Genomic DNA, 22,403 nt, shown 5'->3' on the forward strand with positions numbered 1-22,403 from the left:
TTATTGCTTATGGAGTTTGGGTCGCGATATCGGGTCCCGTAGGAATTACGGGCCACTTACACATGAGATGGGCTTGTGGGCCCCGGGCCAAGCCCAACACCCACAAGCCTAAACCCGCATATAACATACAAGATCTCTACAAATCCCAACAAGATATACAAAATCTTTGCAAAATACTCAAAATCTATATAAAAGATTTTAACTCTAAGAATGAAAGATATTACCTGAATGTAAAGTGTATACATGAAAGAAAATAAAACCATTTATCCTTTCCTCACTCTATTTATACACATGGAACACATACACAAACAAACATCAGAGCATCACTCTTCCTCTCCTCTCTCGATCACACTCACACATACAAGCACAGACTTACAATCTGCCTCTCTCTCTCACTCGAATATTTGTACACACACAAAACAACACAATTATTCTCCTCACAAACAAACCCTCACATATATAAGCTCAATTAAATACACACAAAACCCAACCCAGCCACACCCCTCCCTCCCTCTCGATCTTTTCTCGGTGAAGACAAGCACCCGACCGGCGAGACCACCGGCGGAGCTCCGGTTGGTCAGGTGGTGCCGGTGAGGCCTCCATGACTCCCCCGTTTTCTTTCTTGTCTGACGGATCGAACCACCGCCACCACCACCGTCCGGTGGTGGTGTGGCGGTGCAACTCAGGAAGGGAAGCGAGACAGAAAGAGAGGACCGGAGGTGGTGGTGGTGAACGACGATCGGCGAAACGAGAGAGAGAGAACCGATGGTCGGTTCATTTAACCGGCAGCCTCTGCTTTTAACCGGCGGTCTTTGCTTTTGACCGGCGGGTTAATGATGTTGATGATGACTTTAATCACGACAGCGGCGGTTAGAGATCTTGACGGTAATAAGGACGCTCAGAACAGAGTGGAGGACCAACGGCTAGAAGCCGTTTGATTTCCGGCGAAGAACCGCCAATCGGCGGCGGCGACGGTGCTAGTTCTCCGACGAAAGCTCCGGTAAAGCCCACACTTTCTTTTGTTGTTTCTGAAACAGATGAGGATCTGATTTTTTTGTTGTTTGTTTCGAGTCTTGTTCGTGTCTCGCGGCACGGTTCAAAATGGGTCAGCAGCTCAGTCAAACGGCTCGGTTCGGTTTGACTCGGTCAAACCGAGTCAACTCAGTGTTCGGGTCAGCCGGTCAACAAACAGTAGTGATTTTGGTTTGGATTTCGGTTCAGATTCGCGTATGGATCTCGCGGGTTAAGTCTTGCGGTTCAGGTCAACGGAACGGTTCGGGTCGACACGGTCAACTCAGCGAGTCAACTCAGCCGGTTGACTCGGTCAACTCGGTCAGCCTATTCGACACTCCGATACGAAGATTGGTAAAACATTAACAACGAGAAATAATTACATTGTTTTTATATTGTTTTATTAATTTCGTGAACGAGCTCGACCCGACTAACGGATTTTTCTTAGTGATTTAGTTTTCATATTTGGCGTATGATATATTTTGCATAAACTTTATATAATATATGTTGAGTTGTTGAATCTTGATAAAAGTAACGACAACTTGCGTTGTCGGGGGCGTCCAAAAACAGAGGAAACTCTGCCCGTTTTTCGAGAAAACTGGTAAAAGCAAAACATGTTTTATTGAAAAGCGACTTTTATAAAACGAGATACGAATATAAAGTTTCCTTCGACAACGACTTACAACTTACGAGAACAACGATATGGAAAATATTTCAACAACAAAAATAAATATAGTTATTATTATATTTATTTCAAACGAACTCGAATCCTTTTATAAATAAATATAGTTATATATTTATTTTCCAATAAAATTCGACGATTCTTTTACGAAATAAATATAACTTTTATATTTATTTTATACGCCTAGACGGCACATATGTATATTTTTGGCAAATATACACAAGACGCAATATATAATACAAGTCTATTATATATTACTTTCATACGAACATTCCTATATATCAACATACATAACTTAATCATTTTCATTAAGTTAACAACTTACGTCAAATCGTTCGGTCAACGATTCGGTAGAGCTCGATTACACGTAGTTAGTTACTGCGTTTATTTAGAGACTTATTAGATATTCCGTGTTAGGAATATTGTAGAATGCACGCTAGCAAGTCAAGTCTTGGAAACGACATCAAGAAGTCGTAAATTAGCTAGCTTTGCACTGGAATATTCAGGTGAGTTCATAACCCCACCTTTTTTTATAGTTTTACATTTTTCTAAATGTTTTCGGGGTGGAAAGACATGCACTTTTTGCAAAACATACAAGAATTACATATTTCTAAACCATTTTACAAGCAAGTTTTAACTGACACAAATGGTTTACGAAAAGCTTATGTTTTATACCGGTTTTTTAAACAGGCGTATTTTTCGAAATGTGCATACACACGAATTCTAAACCCAGTGAGTTCATGCTCCCCCTTTTTCCTTTAACTGTTTTTGGTTTCATAACTTCGGGGGTGAAATACATGTTACAAATGTTACAATGTTTACAAATAGTATGATGAGTACAAAAACATTCAAGTGAAACATTCTAAATCATGTCTCGAATAGGGTACCATAAGCACCATTAATCAACGTATACATTCAGACCGCGGAACAAAAGGTTAGATCTAACGGGTTTCAGGCAACCCCACTCTTGGCCTACTTCTACCAATGAGTGCTTCTGTGTCTCAGTCAAGGTGACAAAAATGCCTAGGTTTGGTGGCTTCCTATGTCGTGACACATGTTAGTGGCCTTGCAAACCACTAGCGATCTCAAACATTCATAGTACTCAGTTACAGATACATTCTACAAGATACAAGCAAACATTCATAGTAATCAGTTACAGATACGTTTTACAAGTTACATTCAAACATTCATACATTCTACAAGTTACATACCATGTTTTCATTCAAGTATTTAAACATTCAAGTATTTAAACATTCAAGTATTTAAACATTCAAGTATTTTAAACACTCAAGTATTTAAACATTCAACAATACCACAAAAACCGGTCATTCAAAAAGATTTATTTTAAATCTTTTACAAACAAACTATGAACTCGCTCAACTTTATGTTGATTTTTCGCATGTTTCTTTCTCAGGTTACTTATCAGAAATCATGGCACGGTTGGAATAGGAGAACCATGTGGAGTCGAGTACTTAGTAACGTTCATTTTCTAAAAGACTTAGATTGTTTACTTCCGCTGTGCAATGAAGATACCAGTCCAGTCACGCCAATGCTCTGATAATTTCGGGGTGTGACATGAAAGCTCATCCACCAACCAGCAAAAAGAACGTATGATGCTTTAACTAATTTAAAGTACCGTATTCACTTTTTGATAACAATTAGGAATCCAAAACCAAGAGTCTATCTATAGAAAATTATGAAAAATCCCCTTCTTATTAATAAAAGATATACATATATCTTTCATTTTAAAATAAGGATTAAGAATTGTAATCTAATCACAACTTCTTCACAACTATCTCATAGTTAAACAATATCTCTCTTTTTTATTATTTATTATCTAATAAATAACAATATGGATATACCTATTTAATTATCTTATATTAATTATAATTAACAAATTAATTATAATATTAATCCGGCTCTCTGTAATTATTCTAAATAATTACCCGTTTCTTTTATTACGCTTATTATTTCGTGATCCAGTGATTAACGATTAAAACACCATTAAATGTTCGCTGCCCAAAGTGTAACTCTTTTTATGTCGTACCTTGACGGCAACGTTGAATTATAATCGACAATTGAACTTCATATCCAACAATCTCCCACTTGGTCGATTGGCCGATTAAGTTTCAATGTAGACAATAGTGGGTGCCTAGTTGCATCATATTGCCCCTGGCAAGGTATGACATATTTATGTCAACTAATTCTTTGCACTAATCAGTCCTTTGGTTATGCAAATAATATAGCCCTGGTTATCGACTCATTTATCCCTCTGTATTGAACACTTGTTGAACATGAGACATGGATCCAATTCATTCTCATATATTATTCAACCATTTCTAATTTCGTTCCTGATTTGAAGTGGTTTATCCAACTACTACTAGTTCGGGCGTGGCCACGCATTTAACACCAGTTCAAACCAACGAAAGGCGCCAGAGTGTTCTTCTTCTAAGTATAGAAGTACAGATCCCTTTGGCTACAAACAACTCCCACCAAACTTCAGATCATTCCCAAAACTATCCTTATTACTGCCAGTTACGTACAGCGTTAGATAGAATCAAAGAGCAACCATTCATTTAAGTTAGTTCTAGTATGTACCGCAGGTCTAAGGATACAATGATCGTACCTATTCAAAATGTCTTATGACTAAGATCCATGAAGATCATTTTGAAACGAGTTACGCCCAATATGATTCAACTAATCCTATCAGTGAATATGGTTCTCAACATGTTGGTGCATGTTTTGTGACAACAGCTTAGATTTGGTCTTTGGATATCTTGTAATTAGTAAAACGATAAACAGTTAGCGGGTTTAGCTTTGTAATAGTTAGTAATAGTGAAGTAAGAGTGATTGGGCCAAACCAAACCGACATATGGGGGAGGGTTTGCGAATTGGGCCATGCCCAAGACCTAGCCCATATGCAAAGCTTTGTACTATATAAACAAAGCTTAGCATTAGGGTTTAGGTTAATCTTCTAATCACCTTAATCACTTGGAGAGAATTCGTGAAAGACAACGGCTTGGACGAATTAGGATCTTGATTGATTGTAATCGTTACGAAGATAATCAATAAATATCGGGTTTGAAGGATTTCTGTTTTCTACACTTTTCTGTTAAATCTGATCTAGAGGATTCCGCACTCTAGGTTGGATCGACGATTCTGTTACGATCCGCACGGTTACGGGGACCTACATTTGGTATCAGAGCATTCGGCTCTTGATTGGCTTGGTTCAGAATCGTTTCTGCAGAAAAATTGGCGTTTTTGGAGGTTTTTGAAGGCTGAGTTCGTGTTCTACTGGTGATTTCGGATAGGATTCAAGCATTTCGGATCATTGCTGATCAAAATACTTGAATTTCGGACCATTACTGATAGAAATCTTGCATTTCTGATCAATTTCGGACCAGATTACTTACATTTCGGACAGAAAACAAGCATTACGGATCATTTCGGATTTAAAAGCTTGCATTCCGGATCAAAAAGTTGCATTTCGGACCAGGGTGACTTGATTTCGGATCCTTAGAGTTGCATTTCAGATCATATAGTCAATTTCGGATCAGAAGGTGTTTGATTTCGGACCAGAGAGTATCATTTCGGATCAGACTAGTGCATTTCGGACTAGAAAGTGGTCATTACGGATCAATACTCACCATTTCGGATAAGTATAACCATTTCGGACCATTTCGGACCATTTCGGACCATTTCTGCTAATTTCGAACGAGGTGGAATTTTTAGTGGCTTGCGTAAGAAAAATTTCACTGTTTCGCGTTTAGAAAATTATCCGTAACTCATCTTAGGAAACCGTTTGCACCGTTGGGATCCTTGGATTTTTAGGACAAAAAAAAAGACTCTGGAAATTTCCGAAAAAGGTCATCGACATTATATATCATTGGAATCGTAATCTCGAGACGAATCTAACGGTATAATTTGATAAAAACAGATTTCGGACAAAATTTGTACGGTTTTCCCAGTCTGCTTACGTTAAAATGTCGAACATGACTAAATTGAACGAACTCTTAAGGATGGAGCATGAGGTTGGCACAACCAACAAACCACCTAAGATGATGAAGGTGGAAAACTACTTGACATGGAAGGATAGATTTCAATCCTTCATTGAATATCAGGACACTCGCATGTGGATCTGTATTGTTGACGCGTACACAAACCCTACACATGATTTTGAAGGCAGACCTCGTGTGACAGCTTATGTGAACATGCAGGAGAATGATAAAAAGATGTATGAGGCTGAAAAGAGAGCCTTGGCTGCTATCAAGATGTCCCTACCTGATAGCATCAAACATACCTTTAAGAAGTACACTACTTCAAAGGAAATGTGGGATGCTCTAGAGAAGAGATATGAAGGAAATCCTGATGTCAAGAAGAACAAAGTTGATCTTCTAAAGAAGCAGTTTCCTATGTTTAAGTACATGAAGAATGAGTCACTTGAGGACATCATCACTCGATACTACCATCTGATGTCAGAACTGGATAATTATGATGTAGATTGCTATTCTAACATAGAGAAAAATGACAAACTGCTTGATGCCCTGCCTGCTAAATGGGATATTTACACTCTCATGATAAAAGGAGAAGCTGAATATGAAACAAAGGAGCTGGAAGAAGTTGTTGGAAAGCTAAGAGCTTATGAGCTCAGCATGAAGAAGAAGGACACTGGATATGATCAGGTTCAAGATCCAGGGATCTACAATGGGCTTACATCTTCTTCATCTCATGATGCTTCTGGCGACTCTGCCACTGCTTTTCTTTCGTGTGATAATGAGCAGGTTACAGTTAATGAGGATGGTGATGTGTGCTTTGTAGCTGCTGCAGGAGGATCAACAGGAGTCAAGAGAATATCAACCTCAAAGCAAAGTAGCAGTGCAAAGTCAATGCCTATGAGTGTGAAGTCTGCTAAAGAACATCTTGCTCTACTTGCTTCATTTGTCGCTTCGTATGAGAACTACATTCAGGGGAAGATATCTGATCCTGCTACGTTAGATGAAGATTATGATCAGATTGACCCTGATGATTTAGAAGAGATGGATTTGCAATGGCAGATGGCCATGATTTCGAGGCGTGTGAAGAGGTTCATGAACAGAACTGGAAGGAAGTTTGTGGGGAAGAATGTTGGTTTCGACATGGCCAAAGTCAGGTGCTTTAACTGTCAGAGTTATGGTCACTTTGCAAGGGAATGTCAAAAACAAAAGCATGAGACTTCGAGTCAGAGTTCAAACAATAGAAACTCATCAAACAACTCTAACTCAAGGGCGTTGATCTCTACTGCAAGAGAGGGATCATATGACTGGAGCACTCACTTGGAAAATGATGAAAATGTTACACAAGCATTTATGGCAGAGATTGTGCCAGTTGATGAGGGTGAAGCTACAGTAGATAATGCTAAAGCTGAGAAAGAAAGTGAAGCTGAGGTAAAGAAGGTTAATCAGACAACAGATGCTGAAGAGGAAAAGCCAGAGTCTGAGCATGAAATGGAAGCTGAAGAGAAAGATGAAATCATCAAAAGAATGGAAGCTCAACTTGCTGCTCTCATGGCCAACTCAGATAAATCGACAGGAGAGGTAAGTAACTCTGCTACTTCGGTTTGTTTAAAGTGTCGTGAACTACAGGGTGAAGTTGACAAATTGTCAACTCAAAACAAAAGTCTCGTGAGCAAAATGTCTAACGTAAAAGAATCAAATTTCTTTGCTAAACGAAATGAGTCATCATATTTGAAAAAGATAAAAGGCTATGAAGCTGAAATTGAAGCTTTAACCTGCAAATTAAATGAAAAACTTCAAGTCATAGACTTAGCTCATGACATGATGGCTGAGAAAACAAAAGATATTTCTGATAAAAACAAAGAGTTGTCAGATGCACAACTTAAAATTGTTGAACTTGAAAAGAAGTTAGGTCAATTCAGAGATTCTACTTTTGTTATGAAACATATGATGGGTGGGTTAAAGAAGAGTAATGAAAAGACAAGTGTGGGATTTCAGGGCTTTAATGAAGTCCCACCTCCTCTTAGTCATGACTATTCTTTCTTACCTGATGAGGATGAGTTCACAGACTTTTTGTCAACATCACCAAGTAGTTTCACATCCAGTCAAGGTGATATGTTTGTGGATAATGATGCTAAGAAGGAAAATAACAGCAAACCTCTTTTGACAAAGAAAAATATACCTTCTAAAAATAATAACCAAACTTTTGTTAAAAAGGTTAATTTTGTTCAAGGAAGTGACATGAAAACCGAAACAGCTGTTATTGAAAAAGAATCAAATGTAGAGTTTGCTAAAAACAAAAACATAGAAAAATCTGAAATTAAGCAAACTGATCAAAATCCTTCTAAAGCATCATCATCAAAACCAGAATCTAGTTCAAAGGCTTCAGGTGAGAAGTCTTCGAAAAAGAGATCGTGCTTCAAATGTCACACAAAGGGACATGTAGCCAGCTGCTGTCCTAACAAAAAGATTGAAGCACAAGTTAGTGAAAAACAAAGAGGGAAGTCACCAGAAAAGAACGGTGATAAAAAGGAAAGAGAGTCTAACTCTCCAAAGAAATCTGATCCAAAGCAACAACAGGATGTTGCTAGTGGTGTAGATAAGGCTGAAAAAGGAATTCCTCAAGTTCCTCGTTTTCAAAGAAATCAACCAAGATTTCAGCCTGAATCTACATCAGGAAGATATGAGAGACCTAGAAGTAGCTCACCAAGAATGAACAATCAAAATTCAAATAATTTCAGAAGTCAAGGTCAATATCAAAATCGATACCATAATAATGGTGGTCGAACTTTTTATAACAATGGTTTTAGAAATTATAACAATCAAGCTTCTTGGAATCAAAACTCAAGATTTCAAAGGTCACATAGTCCAAACATATATAGGAACCCATAGGACCAGAGACCTTATGGAAATACTGCCCCATTTCCATCAACAGGTCCAAGATCCAAGACTCCAGTTAGGAGTGATGGACATTGGATGGATGTTCCTGTAGTTGATGAATCTGGACGACCCAAGACCATCAAGGCTTGGGTCCCCCACTCTAACTAATCTTTTGGTTGGTGTGCGCAGGAGCTGCTAAGGAGGATTATCAACTTATGGTATGTTGATAGTGGCTGCTCCAGGCACATGACGGGGGATGCGAGGTTGTTTTCTGAATTTGAAGAATATGATGGTGGACATGTTAATTTTGCTGGTGCTAAAGGCGGTAGGATTACTGGAAGAGGAAAAGTGACGAATGGGAAGATCACTTTGGACAAAGTGAACTATGTTGAGCAGCTGAAACACAATCTGATGAGCGTGTCACAAGTCTACGAAAAGGGTCACTCGGTCCATTTTACAAATACTGAGGCATTGGTGTTGAAACCGGGTTTGGTCATTCCGGATGATTGGATAGTGATGCGTGCACCAAGGAAAAATGACACTTATGTCATGGACATGGGTGCCAAATATCCAACTGCTGCGGTGGCGTGTTTACTGTCAAAAGCATCTGAAGCTGAATCTATGTTGTGGCACAGACGCATGGCTCATATTCACTACTGCAAAATGAATTACATTATTAAAAATGAGCTAGTCAAAGGAGTTCCATTGCTGAGGTTTCAAGTGGAAGATAAATGTCTTCCATGTCAAAAGGGAAAACAACACAAGAAACCTCATAAGTCTAAAACAGTAAATTCCATTAATGCCCCTTATGAATTACTTCACATGGATTTATTCGGTCCAGTGAACGTAAGGAGCATAGGTGGAAAGTACTACTGTCTTGTTGTCACTGATGATTACTCACGTTATTCATGGGTTTTCTTTTTAGGTTCTAAAGATGAGACAGCAGAGATGCTGATTGATCTTTTTACAAAATTGGAACACGTTCATGACGCAAGGATCAAGAGGATAAGGATTGATAATGGCACGGAGTTCAAGAATCATATTCTGGATCTCTATTGTCTTCGAAAGGGAATTGAACATCAATATTCTGCTCCTTATACGCCTCAACAGAATGGAGTCGCTGAGAGGAAAAACAGGACGTTGATTGAAGCCGCTAGGACTATGCTTTCAGATTCAAAGCTACCAGTTCTCTTCTGGGGAGAAGCTATGAATACAGCTTGCTACGTCCTAAACAAAGTTTTGATTGTTAAACGTTTTAACAAAACTTGTCATGAGTTGATGTTTAACGAAAAAACAAACTTAACGGGCTTTGAACCATTTGGATTACCCTGCACCATTGTGCGAAACAAAGATAAACAAAAATTCGGTGAGGTGGCTGACGATGGCTACTTTCTAGGCTACGTGTCTGGCACACCGAATAAAAGGGTTTTTAATCTAAAGCTGGTAAAATTGAGGTTGTTTTCAATGTAGAAATTACTTCTTACAAACCTCAACAATCAACGAGTGGTCCTGCTATATTATATGATTATGAAAGTGTGTTTAAATCATTTAATATTCCTGTGGTTTCTGATGCAGATGATTCTCAGTTGATTCCTACTTTGGTTGGTGAAGACGATGAAGGCGAGTTCATGCCTAGATCGAATGTTGATATGTCAGATGCTCCGGAAACTTCCCATGGTGCTGCTGATCCTGATTCAAGTGATAGTGAACCTGAACCCAATCAGGGGGAGGATTTCATTAATCCATTTGCAAATCAGAATATTCAGGGGGAGGTTGGATCAAACCTGGGTGACAATCTGGAAGTCGATGCTGTTGCTACTACACGAGCAAATAGAGATCATCCAGTTGACATGATACTTGGAGATCCTACTGCAGGTGTTCAGACTAGAAGAAGCATAGCAGCGAATTCTGGGTTATTTGTTTCGATTGAGAAGACTGGGATAGTGAATGAATGCTTGTATAGTTGCTTTATTTCCCAAGAGGAGCCGAAGAACATTCATATGGCTCTTAAAGACAATTCATGGGTTGAAGCTATGCAAGAGGAATTGGCCCAGTTTGCGAAGTTAAAGGTTTGGGAGTTAGTGGACCTTCCGAAAGGTGAAAGAGAAATTGGCACTAAATGGGTATTTAGGTGCAAGAAGGATGAAAGAGGGATTGTCATGCGCAACAAGGCTCGGTTAGTTGTCAAAGGTTTTAATCAGCAAGAAGGGATTGATTACAATGAAGTGTTTGCACCAGTGGCAAGGTTGGAGGCAATTCGTTTGTTTCTGGCTTTCGCTTCATTCAAGGGCTTCAAAGTTTACCAACTTGACGTGAAGAGTGCATTTCTTTACGGAAAAGTCCAAGAAGTGGTGTATGTCTCACAACCAGAAGGGTTCGTTGATCCAGACTATCCACATCGAGTGTACAAACTTGATAAGGCTTTATATGGGTTACATCAAGCTCCCAGGGCGTGGTACGAGACACTGTCTACACATCTGCTCAAGAATGGTTTTGAAAGAGGTCAGATTGACAGTACACTGTTTATTAAGAGGAAGAAGGAAGATTTTCTGCTGGTACAGGTATACGTGGATGACATCATCTTTGGGTCATCTGATGAAAACATGTGCAAAGAATTAACAGGTGATGAAGAGCAAGTTTGAAGTGAGCGCTATGGGTGAGCTGTCTTACTTTCTGGGATTACAAGTTGAACAGAAGGAGGATGGGATGTTTATTCATCAAACGAAGTATGTGTATGACATTTTGGATCGGTTCAAAATGAATGATTGCTCTACTTCCAACACACCCATTTGTGAAAACCACAATCTCGGCCCAGATCATGAAAGCACTAAAGATGTCGATCCTACTCATTACAGGGCGATGATTGGTTCTCTAATGTATTTGACTGCTTCAAGACCTGACATCATGTTTGCCGTATGCTTGTGTGCCAGATATCAGGCGAATCCGAAAGAGTCACATATCAAAGCAGTGAAGCGTATTCTTCGTTACTTGAAGGGGAAACTTAAACTTGGGTTGTGGTATCCAGCTGATAGTGATCTAAGGTTCGTTGCTTACACTAATTCAGACTTTGGAGGATGCAAATCGAACAGAAAGTCTACAACTGGTGGTTGTCAGTTCTTAGGAGGCAGGATCGTGTCTTGGCAATGCAAGAAGCAATCCTATGTGTCTACCTCTACGTGTGAAGCTGAATATATTGCTGCGGGTAGCTGTTGCTCTCAGGTTCTCTGGATTCAACAGCAGATGCGCGATTACGGTTTGGATTTCACTCGTACTCCTATTATGATAGATAATAATGCCACTATATCAATCACAAACAATCCCGTAAAGCACAGTAGAACTAAACATATTGACATACGTCATCACTTTATACGGGATTGTGCTGAAAAACGACTAATTGAATTACATCGAGTCGACACAGAAGATAACCTTGCTGATCTTTACACAAAAGATTTTGATCGAGCTCGCTTTGAACACTTAGTCGAACTCAACGGGATGAGGAATCCTGAATAACTGGTTTTTCATAAGAATTTTGTAAATAGTTTACTGCTTTTTCACAAATCAAAAATACAAAAACATTGCAAAATCAAAAACATAAAAAAAAATAATAGAAAATCAAAAATGAGTTATCACTGTGTGAAAAAGAAGAAATGATAGTACATCAACAAGTTAGACTGTCACACTCAAACTGAATCAAATTGCTTAAAGTGTGATAGCAGCTTCATCATATGATGTATCAGTAGGCAAAAAGCATGAAATAATCAACTTACCAAAGTGATATAAACCTAAATGCACTGAGTATGAGTGGGGAACACATCAGTGGTGTATGGTTTAATTACCTTAATTCTTGCGTTGATAGATTGCCAAAATCTGAAGTTTTGGGTCTTTATACTGTTATTTCATCCGGGGATATCAGGGGTGTCCTTCTGCTGCATCCAGATACATGCTGACCTAGACACACCCAGGATATCTTAAAAGAGCTAAAAATGCCAAAACCCTGAAAATGAAAAAGCTCTCAAAGAGAGTCATTCAATAAGTGCAAAATGCACAATTCGTACCAAAAATGGTATCTGTCTTAGCCCTCGATAAGATATTTTGGTCTCTCTACTGTACGGAAGTACTGACCTGTTCACCAATTATCTATCGTTGAAATACAAAACGGATGAATTCAGTATACTCACCTACTACGATGAATCTTTGTGCATACCTTGATCGCGGGGGTACATCCTGAAGTGGGACACGCTTGTATTTCGGTATTCTAAAATTACCTTAACGTATCATACGGTAATGGTACTTGAAATGCTCATGCATTTTGTTTAAGTGGACAAACATACTGGTAATCGTCTTGAACTGCTTTTCACTAACACATTACATAAAGAATTAACTAATTGTGTGAAACAGTTTGATTTTGCTAATATGATCTTCTTACTGGTGGTTCTCACAAAAATAGAGTGTTTATTGCTTTTGTATTTACTTGATTTTAGAAAATATAAAAATCCAAAAATAGTGTCTTTTTCTGTTTTAAAATTCTTAACGTACGGAAAACTGTTATTCTTGGAGGAATTGTTACTGACAGGGGGAGACGGTGTTAGTAAGTGAGTTCAACATTTTCAAATCAAGCAGGTTATAATGTGTTTTGTTTGAAATTTTGTACGTGTTGGTGCTGAATGGAAAATGCTTAATCTGTAACACAGTTTAACAAATCTCTTGAATAATAATAATTTATTTAACTTATGTTGAAAAATTCTTATGGTTTCTCGAGATGTTTGTTTTATAGTATACAGATTGAAGCTGTATGTTGCTGAAGAGTTGCTGTGAAGATGAGAGTTTGCTTGGATGCATGGTAGAACCTCCTTTCTACATTGCAGACAGAGTTGAAGAGTTGAAGATTGCTATTCAAATGCTGAACTGGAGTTTGCTCAAGCGCTAATGTTTTGAAGATTTGGTGATTGGATGCATCAGCTTAGGGGGAGTCTGTTGCTGACAGAAGCTGTTAAAGCTGAAGCTATCCAAAGACCAAAAGAATTGAAGATTCTGAAGACTGAAGTTTCCTTTGCGAGCTATTGTCAAGGGGGAGTTTGTTGGTGCATGTTTTGTGACAATAGCTTAGATTTGGTCTTTGGATATCTTGTAATTAGTAAAACGATAAACAGTTAGCGGGTTTAGCTTTGTAATAGTTAGTAATAGTGAAGTAAGAGTGATTGGGCCAAACCAAACCCACATATGGGGGAGGGTTTGCGAATTGGGCCATGCCCAAGACCTAGCCCATATGCAAAGCTTTGTACTATATAAACAAAGCTTAGCATTAGGGTTTAGGTTAATATTCTAATCACCTTAATCACTTGGAGAGAATTCGTGAAAGACAACGGCTTGGACGAATTAGGATCTTGATTGATTGTAATCGTTACGAAGATAATCAATAAAGATCGGGTTTGAAGGATTTCTGTTTTCTACAGTTTTCTGTTAAATCTGATCTAGAGGATTCCGCACTCTAGGTTGGATCGACGATTCTGTTACGATCCGCACGGTTACGGGGACCTACACAACACTTTGAGTATCCATTTTATGGATCAACCATCTAATTCACAATAGTCTTTTACCAGATTGGTTCTCACGAATCTGATAGACTACGGACATTTTAAAATACAATATTCATAGATACTTAACGTACAAATATTTGAACACAGATATAATAGTTTAAAAGACATTCAACCATTAAATTCAAATAAACATAAAATACTGTTTACAGTTCAAAATGCACCAAATTACTAAATTACAAATTAGACCCACTATCTAGCATATCTAAGACCTATACTATCTGCATGCTTCTCGTGTTTCACTTGAGGTATAGGCTTAGTAAACGGGTCCGCTAGATTTTGATCAGTATCAATTTTCTCTACTACGATGTCTCCTCTTTGCAAAACTTCCCGTATGTAGTGGAATTTTCTGAGAATATGCTTCGTGCTGTGATGCGACCTTGGTTCCTTTGCCTGAGCAATTGCACCTGTATTGTCGCAAAATATCTCGATAGGCTTTTGTATGCTAGGTATAACTCCGAGATCAGCAATGAACTTTTTCATCCAAACAGCCTCCTTAGCAGCTTCTGAAGCCGCTATATTGTGACAACCCTCACTAAACCAGGTATCCGTACGACTTAATTAACTATTAATTGTTGCCTAATTACTGTGCTTAACTGAGATTTCTGATAAACTGCTACTTGATTGTTGATACTTGTACATATCTGCATCATACTTTGATTTTCCGTCACTACATTATTTACTTACTGAACTCTAGTGACAAACATGATGCACAAAAGCATAGTAGCATTTGAACGGATAACCTATTTGACATGCTGATATAGCCAGCATCAGGCAGACACTGCCTCTAAAGGCCTGTATGAGCCAGAAATATTTTACTACACCCATAGTGTGTGTAGAGATACAAGGGTTGTATAATTGCGTCTTTAGGAATAAGATACAAAGATTGGATGTGCCTAAAACGTACTCTAAGCACGAAACACAGCACTTTTATTTACCTACTAGCTTCTAGCTAACTAATAAAGTGCCAAGAATATGAGGAATTATTCCTAACACTTTGCAGAATAAATTGTGTCGCTAAAAATATCAATTACGACGCTTAAAGGATTACTTAAGCACTTTAACGGATTACTATCCGACCGAACAACCGGACTATACCCGGAACATAAAAATATTGCCAGAAATACTATTGGTAATTTTCTGAGCCAGTTAGGGTCCCTGATTACCCTAACACCCGCTTTATAACGCATTAAACAACTAACGGGGTTAATCCCTAAAGTTAACCGACTTAACCAAACTGAACCTTAACTGAACAATCGAGATCGAACCGGATGGCATTCCCCCCCTAATGGGATCGGCCAACTAGTAAGGACAAGGGGAGTACAACTTTTTATTATTTTATTTGAGTTCGTGGATATCTAGAGCTTGAAACCGTTGGACGATAGAGCTAAATTTCTCTATAAATACCACACACACACACACACACACAAGACTCACACACAAACCAACATCACTCTCTCTCCCTCTTGCCCCCTCCCTCTCGGCCGAACATACCCACCACCATCCATCCATTTTCGAGTTCGTGTCTTGCCGTTCCAAGCATATACTAGTGTCGGGGATCACGCATAAGGAAGCCGGAAGCAAACGGAAGTTGGAGGACCACGTGCATTTGCTTTTATCCACGTCATTTCCGACTAGATTCTTCCCTAGCCCCGAGCTAGAGGTATAACATTTAAAACTTGTTCTTGAACATATCTAAAGTGGTTAAAAGGATTTTTAACGGTTAAAAGTCGGTAACCCACCTTTTGAATCTAAAAAGTCTACTAAAACATGAAAATCGTTGGATAAAAGGTCATGTCTTGTGTAAATGTCGTAGTATTTGAATATGTTGATTGTTGAGGCCCGATCTACGATGTGGTGGCTCTTATCATCGTTTAACCCGACTTTGTTAAGATCCCGAATCTTGACATGCACTTATTTCTTTTGGTACAAGGGTTAAAAGGTGAAACTCCACCACACGGGAAACATGAACTTGTGTAAAAGTGTTTTGACATGTAAAATGGTATTTAAAACGAGCTGATCTACGTATGTATAAGTGGTACATTCGTAGAACCAAGTGTCGAGAAAATCATGTTTTTTTTTATATAAGTTGGATAACATGTTTACAAAGGTGATTTTTATAAACTACAAGTGTATGAACACTTGTGAAACGAAAGATCCGACAAAATAACAATTTTTATAAAAAAATTGTCGGGAAGTTGTAAAAGAGTGATTTGTTCCAAAAACGGGGTTTTTACAAGACTAAACTATTATATACATAGATCCACTAAATATGACGAGATCTACAAGACGGTTTTAGAAAAATTACAAGTTCATGTAATATTGTGATTTTACATACTAGTCTACAAGTTCGAAGTGTTGAAAACTAGTTTGAAGTATCGGAAATTGATTTGGTTGATTTGAAGAATTGTTGGAATGATTTTGTAAAAAGAAAATGATACGCTTGAAAGCGTGGCCACCTCCAGTTACAGAGGAAACTCTGGCGAAATTTTCTAAAAATCTAACACTTAGAATTATTTACAAGTGTTAGAATTATTTTTGAAATGTTTTCAAAATATATTTCGCCATGACTTTATTTATTAAATATTCGGAGGTGGGATTTTCACAAAAACTAAAAGTGATAAATATTTATTCGATAAATATATTTTTCACAACACTGTTTATGATTATATTGTGAAAATATATAAATATTATTTTTAGAGTAAAAATAATATTTACTAACTTTGACGAACCCAAATAATACAAACGCTTATACGACAAACATATAAGTTACAACGGTAATTACTATTACCACTAAATCGCCAAAACGTAACTTACGCCTTATACGGAAATATTCATAAATGCGGATATTGTCAACGTATTATTTTGGAAAGTTTTATACGAAGAGAAAATATATTATTTTTGAGAAAAATAATTATATTTTGGAATGAGAAATAAAATATATTAAGTGAGACTTAATATTATAAACACACATGTATTAATTCCCCCATCCTTGGGAAGGAAATTAGCTACCAATTATGTACAAGGAACAGTTGTCTAACTGTTTCCCGAAAATGCAAACTATAAAGCTAAGGCACGGCCATCCGTCTAATAGAATTAGCACATGTAGGTCGTTACGCAGCAGTTGGACATTTGGATTACTTGGTATTGTGACGCACTCACTGTGAGTTCATGTCCCCCTTTTCTCTTAACTGTTTTCAGTTTTATAAACTGCGGGGGTGAAATACATGTTACTATGATTATGAATATGTTTATACACGGTATGGTTAGCGTAAGGAGGTTTGTTACTCAGATCATGTGAGTGGGTAGGCACAACTTGAGGCCATTAATCCTCGTAGTAGGACCGAGGGACAGGAGCGGTAGATCTATCTGGGTGTAGCGAGCCCAGCCCCAGGTCCAGCATAACGGACCTCGGGGTGACTTAGTGCCCGACGTATAAATCCGCTAGGTTTGAGTCATCCCTACTTGCACTTCACACATATCAATGGCCTTGCAAACCATTGGTGATCTCTTTTTTCCTTATTTGCTACATACCAGGTTTTTGATAAAGATAAAGGTTTGTTTACGCACTTTCGCATGAACTCGCTCAACATTATTGTTGATTTTTCAACTTACATGTATTTCAGGAAATTAACGATCTGGCGCGGTAAAGGCTTGTTTTCCGCTGCATTAGGCCCGAGGTCATCCAGGGTTCGAGGCTTGTGACTCTTTCCTGGACAAGTCACAGTCCTTGAATCATGTTTATGTTAAGTTTGCATTTGTAATGTTTAGACAAATTATGGTTGTTGGGTGTTAACCCGTTAAGACAATGTTTTACTATTTTATTTTCAATGGATGATCTTGCATATTTTAATTCATATAGCTTGTTATGATTAAGCTATGGTATTAAGAAGTCACACCAAATTAACCACGCTTCCGCAAAGCCAGGGTGTGACAGCTTGGTATCAGAGCTCTGATCATAGCGAACTAGGATTCCTTCTCGAGTCTAGACTATGATCACTAGGGCTCTCACGAAAACATTTTTACTGCATACCACTTAAGTCCAGATCCAAAACCTTTTTATAAACAAATGTTGAGCATATTTTATTTATTATTTTTAGGCTCAGTCTGGGAGGCTGGGAGAATTTGCTAGTGGGACTAGGGAGTCAGTCTGGGAGGCTGGGAAGGTTTGCTAGTGGGACTAGGGAGTCAGTCTGGGAGGCTGGGAGAATTTGCTAGTGGGACTAGGGAGTCAGTCTGGGAGGCTGGGAAGGTTTGCTAGTGGGACTAGGGAGTCAGTCTGGGAGGCTGGGAGAATTTGCTAGTGGGACTAGGGAGTCAGTCTGGGAGGCTGGGAAGGTTTGCTAGTGGGACTAGGGAGTCAGTCTGGGAGGCTGGGAAAGTTGGCTAGTGGGACTAGGAAGGACAGTCTGGGAGGCTGGGAGGCTAGTGGGACTAGGTGGATTATGTGATTATTATTTGGTAACTTATGTGATTACCTTATTTACTGATTATTTGTGCATACTTGTGATTGTGTTACAGACACATGGATACATCAGGCACCGGAGACTCAGATACCACTTGACCTCTACCCATAGTGTCGGATGACATTGTGTCATCGGAGCGTGAGGTGCATACCTTAGACTACACGAGCACGGATGATGATGACTTCCAGCCGTTCGCTCTACCCGACGGCATTGATGAGCATACTGATGACTCCTTGCCCTTCGCTTTACCCGAGGGTGCCTATGAGCCTATTGATGGCGATCCTGCTGAGTATCTTCCCCTTGTTGTGATTCCAGCTCCGATTCCTCTTGCTTCATACCCAGCACACGAGCTATTACTAGACGCCGAGGCTGACGGCGACATTGATCTCTACGAGGACGAGCCTTTCGAGGACGAGGATCCTGATGCAGCCCCTTTACCCGCTGGCGGTCTCTTGATGATTGCTGATGCCCCAGCCGGAGACTCGCCCGTCCACTCACCAGTCCCAGACTCCTTTGAGTCTGTGGCTTCTGCTCCGTCTCACGAGGTGAGCATTCGGCATTTTGTTCATGACTCGGAACCTGATCAGGCATCTTCTGCCGCCCCCATTCCGAGCCTTGTATTTGAGCACGACGTTATTGAGGACTCCGATCCCGTTTTCCCTCCAGGATTTGATCCTGACCGCGATATTGAGTATATTCCTATGGACCATCATATGGAGGACCCTGTTGATCCCGTCGATCCTACTGATCCCTTTGATCCAGAGTTTGATTTTGACATGGCTTTTGACGACCCGGAGCCTGCCGTAGCCCCAGAGTAGGCAGCTGCTTTCGATCCTGTACATGAGCATGACTTGGTACATGCTGACGTTCCTATTGAGCCCGTTTTGGCTGACCCGCCTGTTGGCGATCCTCCTGTTGATGATGTCCCTTTGTTAGTTGCTGATCATGCTGTTGATCCTTTTGTTGACCCACCTTTGATTGCTGACGTCCCTGTTGACCATCATATTGATCATGTTGATCCTGTCATTGCTCCTTTTGATCCCGTACCCATTGAGCCTGAGCACGCTCTTTTTGCAGAGCATATGGATCCACCTGATGAGGAGGCTCAGCACGGTTGGATACCGGCTGACGAGGATGTTCCACCGCTTCCACCACATCACACTGAGGCACCTCATACTGATTTCTCATTTCAGATCCCACCGTTTGTACCTCCAGCAGGGCCTGGAGAGGGCTCTTCAGCCCACCCCTTTGGGCACATACCGATGCCTATGCCTTTCATGCCTCAGATGACACCTGTTCCATCTTCTGTTCATGTAGCACCATTCGATCCCACCAGCACGCCACTGCTTTGGTCATCTTCCTCACTGATGCCACCTACTGATCCATATCATCCATTCCATATGGGACATACCATTGAGGACGTCTTGATGTCCTTTGTCCATCAGCATGATTCCCATACACAGCGACTCCAGGAGCTCGAGAGAGCTCAGTTATCACTAGGTCCATATCTTGGTCAGACATCTTCATCTTTTCAGCCTTTTCGATCATTACCTCCTGACTATGCTGCCCGACTTACGACTTTGGAGCAGCAGATTGCATCTGTTATTCGCACTCAGCAGGCGATGGAGGAGGATTGGCTTCATTTACGCCGCTTACTTTACGCTCACTTTCCCCCTCCTCCACCCCCATCCGCATAGGGCTCATTGGTACCATAGTGGTAGGCGATGGTGAGACGACCGCGATTGTGACTGCACAGCCTTTTGGAGACCATCTGACGATACTGATTTTTGTTGATATTTGTTGATGTACTGGATGCATGTGACACTGATGTGATATTGTTTTTGACAGGGGTGATGTAGCCCCTATTTGACTTGTGATTGTATGATACAGTGACGTACTGATACCCTTACCACATTATGGTCTCGATATATATAACAATCGCCGTATTCTCACCATATCTGATTCACTTGATTTCTTATTTATGTTTTGTGACATGGGATGTTGGGACATGGGATGTTGTATGATATTTGCAACATGGGATGTTAGGACATGGGATGTTGTATGTATGATATTTGCAACATGGGATGTTGGGACATGGGATGTTGTATGTATGATATTTGCAACATGGGATGTTGGGACATGGGATGTTGTATGTATGATATTTGCAACATGGGATGTTGGGACATGGGATGTTGTAGGTATGAAATTTGTGACATGGGATGTTGGGACATGGGATGTTGGGACATGGGTTGTTGTGTGTGATGTATTGATAACATGAGATGTTATGTGTTATTACTATTACTATAATCGTATGCCTACTATGGCCTGACCAACGTACACATCTTTAGAAGATGGCGCCAAGACGTCAGCCACAGCCGATGCCTACTACTCAGGACGAGCTACAGCAAGTCATTGCTGCTGCTATTGCTCAATATGCTGCCTCGCAAGGAGGAATGAGTGGAAGCAACTCCGGCAACAACAACAATCCACCGCATGGGTGTACCTACAAACAATTCTTGGACTGTAAGCCCATAAACTTCGACGGCACAGGTGGTGCTGTTGCTTTCGTCCGCTGGGCAGAGAAGACCGAGTCCGTACTTCGCATGAGCAAGTGCGTTGTGGATCAGCAAGTCACTTACATCTCAGGGCTATTTGTGGATGGAGCCCTATCCTGGTGGAATCTACAGGTCCAGACCCTTGGCGAAGCCGCAGCTTACGCACTGACCTGGACAGAGTTGAAAGAGCTCATGCGCAAGAAGTACTGTTCTCGTGCTGAAATTCAGAGGTTAGAGACCGAATTCTGGCACCTAAAGATGGAAGGTTCCAAGATAGCTGAGTATGTCCAGAGGTTCCACGATTTGTCGCATGTGGTACCCTATATGGTTACACCGGAGTTCAAGAGGATTGAACGCTTCATCTGGGGATTGGCTCCTCAGATAATCAGCATGGTGACTTCTTCCAAATCTGCAACCATCACAGAAGCCATTGATCTGAGTGTGGCTCTCACCGAAGAGGCGATTCGGTTGAACAAGTTTGATGGGGTTGAGCCCAAGAAGAAAGAGACTCATGTGGAGTCATCTGGTGGTAATAAGCGAAAGTTTTCGAGTTTCAAGCAGAGCACCGGGATGGTGGTTAAGAAGGGAGAATCGAGTGCGCCAGCTCAGGATTCAGCTGGTGGTAGAAAGAAAGGGAAGGGATACATGGGTGCACACCCCAAGTGCAACTCATGCCAAAAACATCACTCCGGTCATTGCAGCCTGAGAGTTTGTGAATCATGTGGGAAGACTGGTCATACGAAGGATTTCTGTTGGGCTAATGCTGGCCGGGGAGGCCAAGGAGGAAATGGGAATAGGAACAACCGTGGTGGCGCTGGGAACCGCCCACAAGGAAACCTGGGAGGTGACGGAAACCGTGCCAATAATGCTAACCAAGCAGGCACCATGAATCGGAACCAGGGAAACCATCAAGCTGGAAACAATGGTGGAAACGGGCAGAGGCCCGGATGTTTCAACTGTGGAGATCAAGGGCATTTCAAGAGGAATTGCCCAGAATTAAACCAGGCACGCGGAAGAGTGTTTAACATGGAAGCCAGGGAAGCGCGCCAGGATCCCAACGTTGTCACTGGTACGTTCCCTGTAAACCAACGCTATGCATCCGTTTTGTTTGATACTGGTGCCGATTATAGCTTCGTATCGTTAGAATTTAGAAACATGCTTGGTTTAGCCGCTAGTAAGTTAGATATTCCTTACTCGATTGAATTAGCAAATGGGAAGTTAGT

Source organism: Helianthus annuus, chromosome 8, assembly GCF_002127325.2.
Source record: "Helianthus annuus cultivar XRQ/B chromosome 8, HanXRQr2.0-SUNRISE, whole genome shotgun sequence".
Taxonomy (NCBI): domain Eukaryota; kingdom Viridiplantae; phylum Streptophyta; class Magnoliopsida; order Asterales; family Asteraceae; genus Helianthus; species Helianthus annuus.